The sequence below is a fragment of the Theropithecus gelada genome, chromosome 9 (assembly GCF_003255815.1).
Source record: "Theropithecus gelada isolate Dixy chromosome 9, Tgel_1.0, whole genome shotgun sequence".
Lineage (NCBI taxonomy): Eukaryota > Metazoa > Chordata > Mammalia > Primates > Cercopithecidae > Theropithecus > Theropithecus gelada.
Genome location: NC_037677.1, coordinates 20,130,549 through 20,139,420, shown reverse-complemented (window position 1 = coordinate 20,139,420; position 8,872 = coordinate 20,130,549). Strand labels below are relative to the sequence as shown.

At 40.7% G+C, this 8,872-nt stretch overlaps 1 pseudogene; it reads left to right on the top strand.

Moving 5' to 3' along the window:
- The first annotated feature begins 2,792 nt into the window (after positions 1-2,792).
- Positions 2,793-2,891, top strand: LOC112632343 (annotated as a pseudogene).
- The last annotated feature ends 5,981 nt before the right edge of the window (positions 2,892-8,872 follow it).

Genomic DNA, 8,872 nt, shown 5'->3' with positions numbered 1-8,872 from the left:
AAAAGAAAAAAAAAAACAAAAAAAAACCAGAGAGGGAACTGAAGAAGCCTAACGTTTGACTAATCACAGTTCTAAAAACCACAGAAAAATGTGGGGCGGGGGAAGAGGAAGAAATTATCAAAGAAATAATACAGTTTGAGTATCCCTTATCCAAAATGCTTGAGATCAGAAGTGTTTCAGATTTCAGACATTTTTGGATTCTGGAATATTTACATTGTACTTACCAGTTGAGCATCTCTAATCCAAAAATCTGACACCCTACGTGCTCCAATGAGCATCACCTTTGAGTGTCATGTCATGTTGGCACTGGAAAAGTTTCGGATTTCAGAGCATTTCAAATGTTTGAATTAGGGATGCTTAACCTGTGCAAGCAACTCCCCAGAGCTAAGGGGACAAGTTTTTAGACTTCAAGATGTTTGCTGTTTATCCGCATGTTACCTCTCAGCTGCAAAGATACCCTTCTTTGCCTTCCTTTGAATTATGGGAGCTGGGTGTGGTCAATGTCTCCCCTTTGCCAGCTGACATCAGGTTAAGCTTTGCTTGTTGAGGGTGCTGAAGGAGTCGTGCAGGAGGAAGGGGCTTTTCTCCTATGGGGTATGCTCTCACTGGCTTGTGCCTGCAGCAGCTAGCAGCCTGTGGAATACCCAGGAGTGTCACCCCAGTGAGTTTTGGCAGCACCCTGCAGGTGGTTCCCGGTAAGTCTGGCAGACACTCCAGCAGTGAGTACTCCCAGCACCCAGCAGGCTCCCAGTGAGGCTTGCAGGCACCCAGTAGGTGGGTGGTTTCCTAGCAGTGTTTTAAACACTTGAGCAAGCAGTATTCCACATGGGCTAGCATGCAGCTCCTCCCCAAACTGTGCTGCCTCAATGGGCCATGAAGCCATGCCCTGAGATCTGAATTTCAGATTTGGGGGTGCACAAGAGGCAGCCGCTTCTGAACTCGATCTTGTCTCAGCCCTAGAGGGAGGAGCTGCTCAATGTATGTGTCACTCTTATATTCTTTCTTTTTTTTTTGAGGTAGGGTCTCACTCTGTTACCTAGGCTGGAGTGTGATCATGGCTCACTGCAGCCTCAAACTCCTGAGCTCAAGCAATCCTCCCACCTCAGCTTCCCGAGTATGTGGGACTACAGGTGCATGCCACCATGCCCAACTAATTTTTTAATTTTTTGTAGAGACAGGGTTTCACCATATTGCCCAGGCTGGTCTCAAATACCTCGGCTCAAGCAATCTGCCCGCCTTGGCCTCCTCCCAAAGTGTTGGGATTATAGGCGTGAGCCACTGCACTTAGCCAACCATTCCTGTATTCTTTCAGTTCTCTTTTGCTCTGAGTAGTTAATCCCCTGCTACAAATTAATGATTGTTTAGTTTCCCTGTTCAAATTTCTGTGTGATTTTTGTGTGACGAGAACCTGACTGATACACCCACTGACTACAAAAGTCAATAAATGAGCAAAGACTCACATTTAGACATTCACTGTCAAATTACTATATAATTGTATTAATAAATATTGCAGAATATTGAGGAATAAAGAGAAAGAAAGAAACTCTAGTAGCTTTCAAAAAGGAAAAAAGAGTCAGTTAATAACAAACAGACCAGCATGTGCCTTTTCAAATCCACAACAACACGGCAAGATTTTTGAAGGTTAAAGAAAAATTTATTTCAAGCCTATAAACTCATATCAATCAAAGATGTTTTCAAACACGTAAGACTCCGAAAGCCAGCCTCAATCGGAATAAGTCACTTGAGACTATTAAACATATTTCAAAAAAAAATGAATGTAAAACACAGGCAAAGAGAGATGTGGCATCCAACACATGGTGGAACAAAGCCTAGAATTTAAGGAAAATTAACAACTGCAAGTCTAGGAAGCCATTAGGACATCAGTGAGTGGAATCCACAAAGAATGTCTTCAGAAAGAATCATTTATTCAAGCAATAGACAAAAGGCACACACACCAAAAAAAAAAACAATAAAAAACTCAAGGGGGCCAGACGTGGTGGCTCACGCCTGTAATCCCAGCACTTCGGGAGGCCGAAGGGGGCGGATCGCCTGAGGTCAAGAGCTCGAGACCATCCTGACTAACATGGTGAAACCCTGTCTCTACTAAAAATACAAAAATTAGCTAGGCGTGGTGACACACGCCTGTGGTCCCAGTTACTGGGGAGACTGAGGCAGGAGAACCACTTGAACCTGGGAGGTGGAGATTGTAGTGTGATGAGATCGTGCCACTGCACTCCAGCCTGGGTGACAGAGCAAGATTACATCTCAATAAATAAATAAATAAATAAACTAATTAATTAATAAATAATCTCAAAGGAAAACAAATGCCACCAACAAAATGCAGGAGAGACATGGTTCAAATGCATCATGATTGGACAGGCGCCACGACTCACGCCTGTAATCCCAGCACTTTGGGAGGCCGAGGCGGGCGGATCACCTGAGGACAGGGGTTCCAGACCAGCCTGGCCAACATGGTGAAACTCTGTTTCTACTAAAAATACAAAAATTAGGGGGTGTGGTGGTGCACCCTGTAATCCCAACTACTCAGGAGGCTGAGACACAAAAATCACTTGAACTCGGGAGGTGGAGGTTGCAGTGAGCTGAGATCACGCCATTACACTCCAGCCTGGGTGACACAAAGTAAGACTCTGTCTCAAAAAAAAAAAAAAAAGTGCCATGATTTAGAGCAACTGGTAAAAATTAGCAGAATGAACTCAATTGGAAAAGATACTAGAGCAGCTGGGCACGGTGGCACATGCCTGTAATCCCAGCACTTGGGGAGGTCAAGGCGGGTGGATTACAGCACATATGCTAAAATCAGAACGATACAGAGATTAGCATGGCCCCTGCGCAAGGATGACATGCAAATTCATGAAGTGTTCCCATTTTTTAATATATTTTAGTAAAAATATAAAAGTTAAAAAAAATTTAAAGAAAAAGATATTAAGAACTATCTACTTTGAGTGATGCGGCAGTTGTGATATTAGAATTATAGAGAGGGAAGTATAATCACAGCAAGCACTACTTAGCTCTGCTACAGACAGTATTTACATTAACACTGCTCATTGGCTTGTGCTGTGGTTTGGATATTCGACTCTTTGCAACCTCGTTGAAATCTGATCCTCTATGTTGGAGGCGGTGCCTAACGGGAGGTGTTTGGGTCATGGGCGTGGATTGCTCATGAATAGATTAATGCTCTCTTTGGGGGGTGGGGAGACAGGGAGTGAATTTTTACTCTATTAGTTCCCAGGAGAGCTGGTTGTTAGAAAGAGCCTGGGACCTTCTTCCTCTCTCTCTTGCCTTCTCTCTTGCCATCTGATCTCTGCACACACCAGCTCCTCTCTGCCTTTCAGTATGTGTGGAAGCAGCCTGAGGCTTTCCCCAGATGCCCAATCTTCCAGCAGCAGAATCGTGAGCCAAATAAACCTCTTTTCTTTTATAAATTCCCCAACCTCAGGTATTCCTTTACAGCAACACTAAAGGGACTAAGACAGCTTGCAACCTTTAGACTCACCCAATGGGCAATGCAAGGAAAATATTTCCAGATAGAGAAGGCAAATGTTATCAGACTCAACACTGTAAAAATAAAGACATAGCCGAGAAAAGCTGAAAGATGGACAAGAGGAAAAGAGAGGAATGCAGAAGGCTAGTGGTACTAGTCCCTTCATCTTATAAAATTTGGCACCTAAGATAAAAGGTAGGAAACAGATGCAACAAGATACAGAGGTTTATGAACATTAAAACTGCAATGGTAGGGCTGGGTGCAGTGGCTCACGCCTGTAATCCCAGCACAGGGAGGCTGAGGCAGGTGGATCACTTGAGGTCAGGAGTTTGAGACCAGCCTGGCCAACATGGTGAAACACCGTCTCTACTAAAAATACAAAAAAATTAGCTGGGTATGGTGGCAGGTGCCTGTAATCCCAGCTACTCAGGAGGCTGAGGTAGAAGAATTGCTTGAACTTGGGAGGCAGAGGTTGCAGTGATCCAAGGGTACCACTGCACTCCAGCCTGAGAGTCAGAGCAAGAGTTCATCTCAAAAAAGAAAAAAAAAACTGCAGTGGTAATCAAGAGAGGAATTCATGTACTGATAAAACTAAGAAGTTGTGCATGCCTCTGTGTGTGTGTGTGTGTGTGTGCATGTGAACGTGGTCTATCAAACAAGGCAACCCAAAGCACATACATCAGAAACGGCTGAGTGAGGAGTTATACAACTATTAGTAATAACCACTAAAATAAGTTTAACTGGAACCATTAAAAATGTGTTGCTTCTGGAACAAAGCTATTGCTTTTCATTTATAACATTCTTCCACGATCTGATTTTTTTCAGCCATGTTCATGAATCACTTTGAAAATAATCCTGTGTGTAGGAGTGAGCAGATTGTTTTTTTCCTGTAAATAACCAGATGGTACATATATTTTAGGCAGTATGGGCCATACAGGTCTCTCTCACAACTCTGCAACTTGGCTATTCTGGGGCAAACAGACAATTCATAAATGAATGAGTGTAGCTGTGTTCCAATAAAACTTTATTTACACAACAGGTGGCAAGAGGGATTTGGCCTGCAGGCTGCTATCTGCCGACCACTGATCTACTCCAGCATTTCCCAAACTATGTACGACAGGATACTCCAATATACTTGAAGCTTTTCCTCCAAAAGAGGGAGAGTTTCCAGTTCAAAGAGTTTAGAAAATGCTAGGTTTAACAATGTTAAGCAGATTTCTTAACTTCAAGGCTACTTGCAGTCTCTAATGTGCTTATGAGCTTTTGGAAGCCAAATATGGAATAGAATTCAGCACATAGCATTTCTCCAATTTCCATGGATATACTGGAGAAGCAGCCAATCAGTGATATCTCAAGGGCCACTAATGTTGGGTGGGAAGGCTTGGGAAGCAGTGTCATCATCTAATTCCTACCTTGTGTAGACAGAAAAATGAGGTTTAGAGAGTGGGAAGTTACTTGGCCGAGGCTACTCAGCTAGACGGTGTCAGAACTGGGACTGGAACCCAGGCAGCTTAGGGTAGTTGCTGCCATTTCAGAGGGCCATTCATTCATTTAGATGGCCCCAGAACAAACCAGCGCAAGGCTATCCTGAGTCATCTCCATCCCGAGGGATTTTCCGGAAGGCACTTTGAAAGTACATAATGACACAGATGAAACAATACTTAAACTTCAAAAAAGGCGAAGACTATGGGTTCAGATTTTATTATTTTATTTAGAAACATCATGAGGTAAGGTGAATTGATTGGACATATTCACCATGAATCTTTCCTAATTTCTAATAGAAGGTGGAGCAATAGAAAAAAACAGAAAATATGGAGGACAAAATCTTTTTCTCAACTTTTTTAGGATTCTAGACTATACTATTCAGTGTTACTAAAGCACACTTTGTATTTTATGAATCAGCAGTGATGAGTAACTACAGATTAAGCTCTATCTGAACATACAGCAATGTACAAAGCACAGAGCAAGAGTTTGGGAGACAAAAGAAAGTTTAAGAAGATCAGGGACAAAAGGAAAAGGTTTGGCCGGGCGTGGTGACACATGCCTGTAATCCCAGCTCTTTGGGAGGCTGACGTGGGAGAATCGCTTGAGCTCAGGAGTTCAAGAGCAGCCTGGGGAACATGGTGCGAGCCCATCTCTACAAAATAATTAAAAATTAGCTGGGCATGGTGGCACACAGCTGTGGTCCCAGCTACTCAGGAGGCGGAGGCGGGAGGGTCACTTGAGCCCAGGAGGTCAAGACTGCACCACTCTGCACTCCTGCCTGGGTGACAGAGAAAGACCTTGTCTGAAATTAAGAAAGAAGGAAAGAAAGAAAGAGAGAAAGAGAAAAAGAGAAGAAAGAAAGAAGGAAGGAAGGAAGGAAGGAAAGAAAGGATGGAAGAAAAAGACTTGAGAAACCTAAGATCTAAGTAAACACCCCTAATATTTTGTGAAGGCAGTACAAATATATGAACCAAAGCAATATATCTCTAAACAAAGAAATGGTCAGAATATAAATTGAACTTTAAACAAAAAAAGAGGAGTTTAATCAGGGTCCAGGCAAGGTAAGTATACCCACTCTGAAAATAACATCTTGGTTCATAAGTTGGTTTCTAAATTCTAGCATGCCTTATATCATTATTTTGTATTCAACACACAAATCACCCATTCCATTTTCTTCATATTTATCAGGTATAATTTCATAGCCTATGAAGATTAATTGAGATGGATTTTTGAAAACCTGCCTAGCCAACTTAGCTAAGGGACAGCTTTCCCCTAACACTCTCATGATTGGTGTGAAAATGAAACCTGCTCCTTCCAGAGCCATGAGAATGCTACCTCTGCCGACAACATTCTCGTCCAACTAAGTTCAAGCCAGACTGCTCTTGAGTCATTGGTTAGTAACCCATGGGAAGAGGAAGAGTAGTTGCAGTTGACCTATAAACTCTGCCTTGGCCTTGTCCCAAGCTAACCCCTATTACAACCCACAGACTGTCCCTGGAGTCAGAAGTTGTCCCCAGACTTGTCCTAATGGCCTAGCACAGTGGGACGTTGTCCAAGAGTCATGGTCATCAAGAGACCTTCAGAGACCACTTAATTATACAAGACTTCATTTGCTAAACTCCTAAAATTCCTGAGTGCCGTGGGACAAGGCAAGGAAGATGTAGTTGCTGGGCAAGAAAAGTGAGCAACCATCTAGTTATTGATACAAGGTCCCTAGGTTCAAATGCAAGTAGCCCCTGGCCTGTGCTGTCCAATACAAGAACCAAAGAGCACACATGGCTACTTAAGTTGGCGAATGCAACTGAGGAACTGATTGTCAACTTTTAATTAATTTCAAGTGATCTTATTTAAATGTAAAAACTGAAGCAATGTAAAATATGTTCCGTTAAACATTAATGCATTGCTTTTGTAGAACTACATTTCACTTTAAATACTATATTGCTTAAAATATTATTTGGTGCATTGTAGCAGATAAGTCTACAAACGAAAGCATCACTGATCTACTTGGTGTCAATAAAGTGTTTCCATTTAAATGTTTTTTTCTAAACACTGATGTAACACTGTAATGTGTTCACCTGAATATTTTACACAGACAGTACAAGTTATGGTGATAACTATGTAAATCATAATTGGCAATCATATTAAAATACTTGCTTTAATTAAGATGCAATTACATTGTTTCTCTAGTTTATAAAATAAATATGGTCAATTTTTCTAATCTGTCACTTTGAAAATTTTGTAGCAGTCCTAACCCAGAGACACTTTCCAAAATCTTAGGACTGATTCAAAATCCAGTGGAGATACAAAAATTAATAATACAATCAGAACAATAAAGAGAAAAAGAGACAGGAGAGTAAGGTAAGCAATAAGCGACATAATCAATGGCAATTGTAATTTGCTGTGGCAGAGCAAAAGGAGAAAGCTGTGTGTTACATAAAAAGTCAAAGATAATAAGGCAGAAAATATTAACAGACAATTTCAGCAAAAACATACTGAATTTGATGCCATCTCCCCTCAGCGGTCAAAAACAGATCAATGAAATTCGTCACTCAAAATCAGAATTAAATGGCCAAAAAATTGTTTTAATAATTTTTTACATCTCAGCTCATAACTCTGGCCAGTTATAAAACATCTTGGATTCTTGAACCAGTTTATGGAACTGCTGAAAGAAATACAAAACCAGAAATGATTGATCATGTGTTCCTTGCCAGTGATCTCGGGTTGAATCACAAAGAATTTTTACAAACATTCCCTGCACAGTTAGCTACAATGCAAGATTTTCTTTACAAAAAAAAGAATGCTTGCCGAATACTCAATGAAGGCAAAAATAGGCAGCATGGGCTGGGCACAGCGACTCAAGCCTGTAATCCCAGCACTTTGGGAGGCCGAGGCAGGCGGATCACGAGGTCAGGAGATCAAGACCATCCTGGCTAACACAGTGAAACCCCATCTACTAAAAATAAAAAAATAAAAAATAAAAAAAATGTAGCCGGGCGTGGTGGCAAGCCCCTGTAGTCCCAGCTACTTGGGAGGCTGAGGCAGGAGAATGGCTTGCAGTGAGCTGAGATGACACCACTGCACTCGAGCCCAGGCGACAGAGCGAGACTCCCTCCCCCCCCCCCAAAAAAATAGGCAGTGTAGTTTATGTTTTTTTCACAGATATCACACTATATATGAAAGAGATAAATTTAAAGTTCCAAGGAAAGGAAAAACTTATTTGTGACCTAGCTAGACAGGCAGGAGAATTTATGTCAAAACTGACATTTTTCATAAGAGAAGTAAAAAATAATAGTTTCATGCATTTTTGTAACTTGAACCAATATGTGGATGATTTCACTGAAATCCAAAGCATTATATAAATTGCCTTCAAAATCCGTAAGAAAATGTTGAGGAATACTTTGTTGATATTGATAAATTTAGAGTTAGTTTTTCCATTTTTGCAATACTCCTTTGAATTTAATGTTAACAATTCTGAGCTGGCATAAGAGTTAGCGAATTTGCCTAAGTTGAACAGATGTAGCTTTGAAATTGATATTTTTTGTTTCAAAAAATCATATTAATTCGTCTCAAAAAGATGAACCAGTTTTGTCAAGTTGAATGCAAACATCATGGAGAATGATTTTTTGATGCTGAGTTCAGTTGCTGGACAACCTGTGTATTTGGGTTTGGTTAACAAATATACTTTTTCGGCTACAAATTTTATAAAAGCTAAATACAGAGCAAGTATTTCAGATAAAAATGTAGTATCTGGTAGCTATAACATACATATCAAATTTCAAGACTTACTGTAAAATTTAAGAAAAAATGTCATATTAATATTTTTACATTGATGACATGTTGAAATAACATTTTGGGTAGACTGAGTTAAAGAAAATGTATAATTAA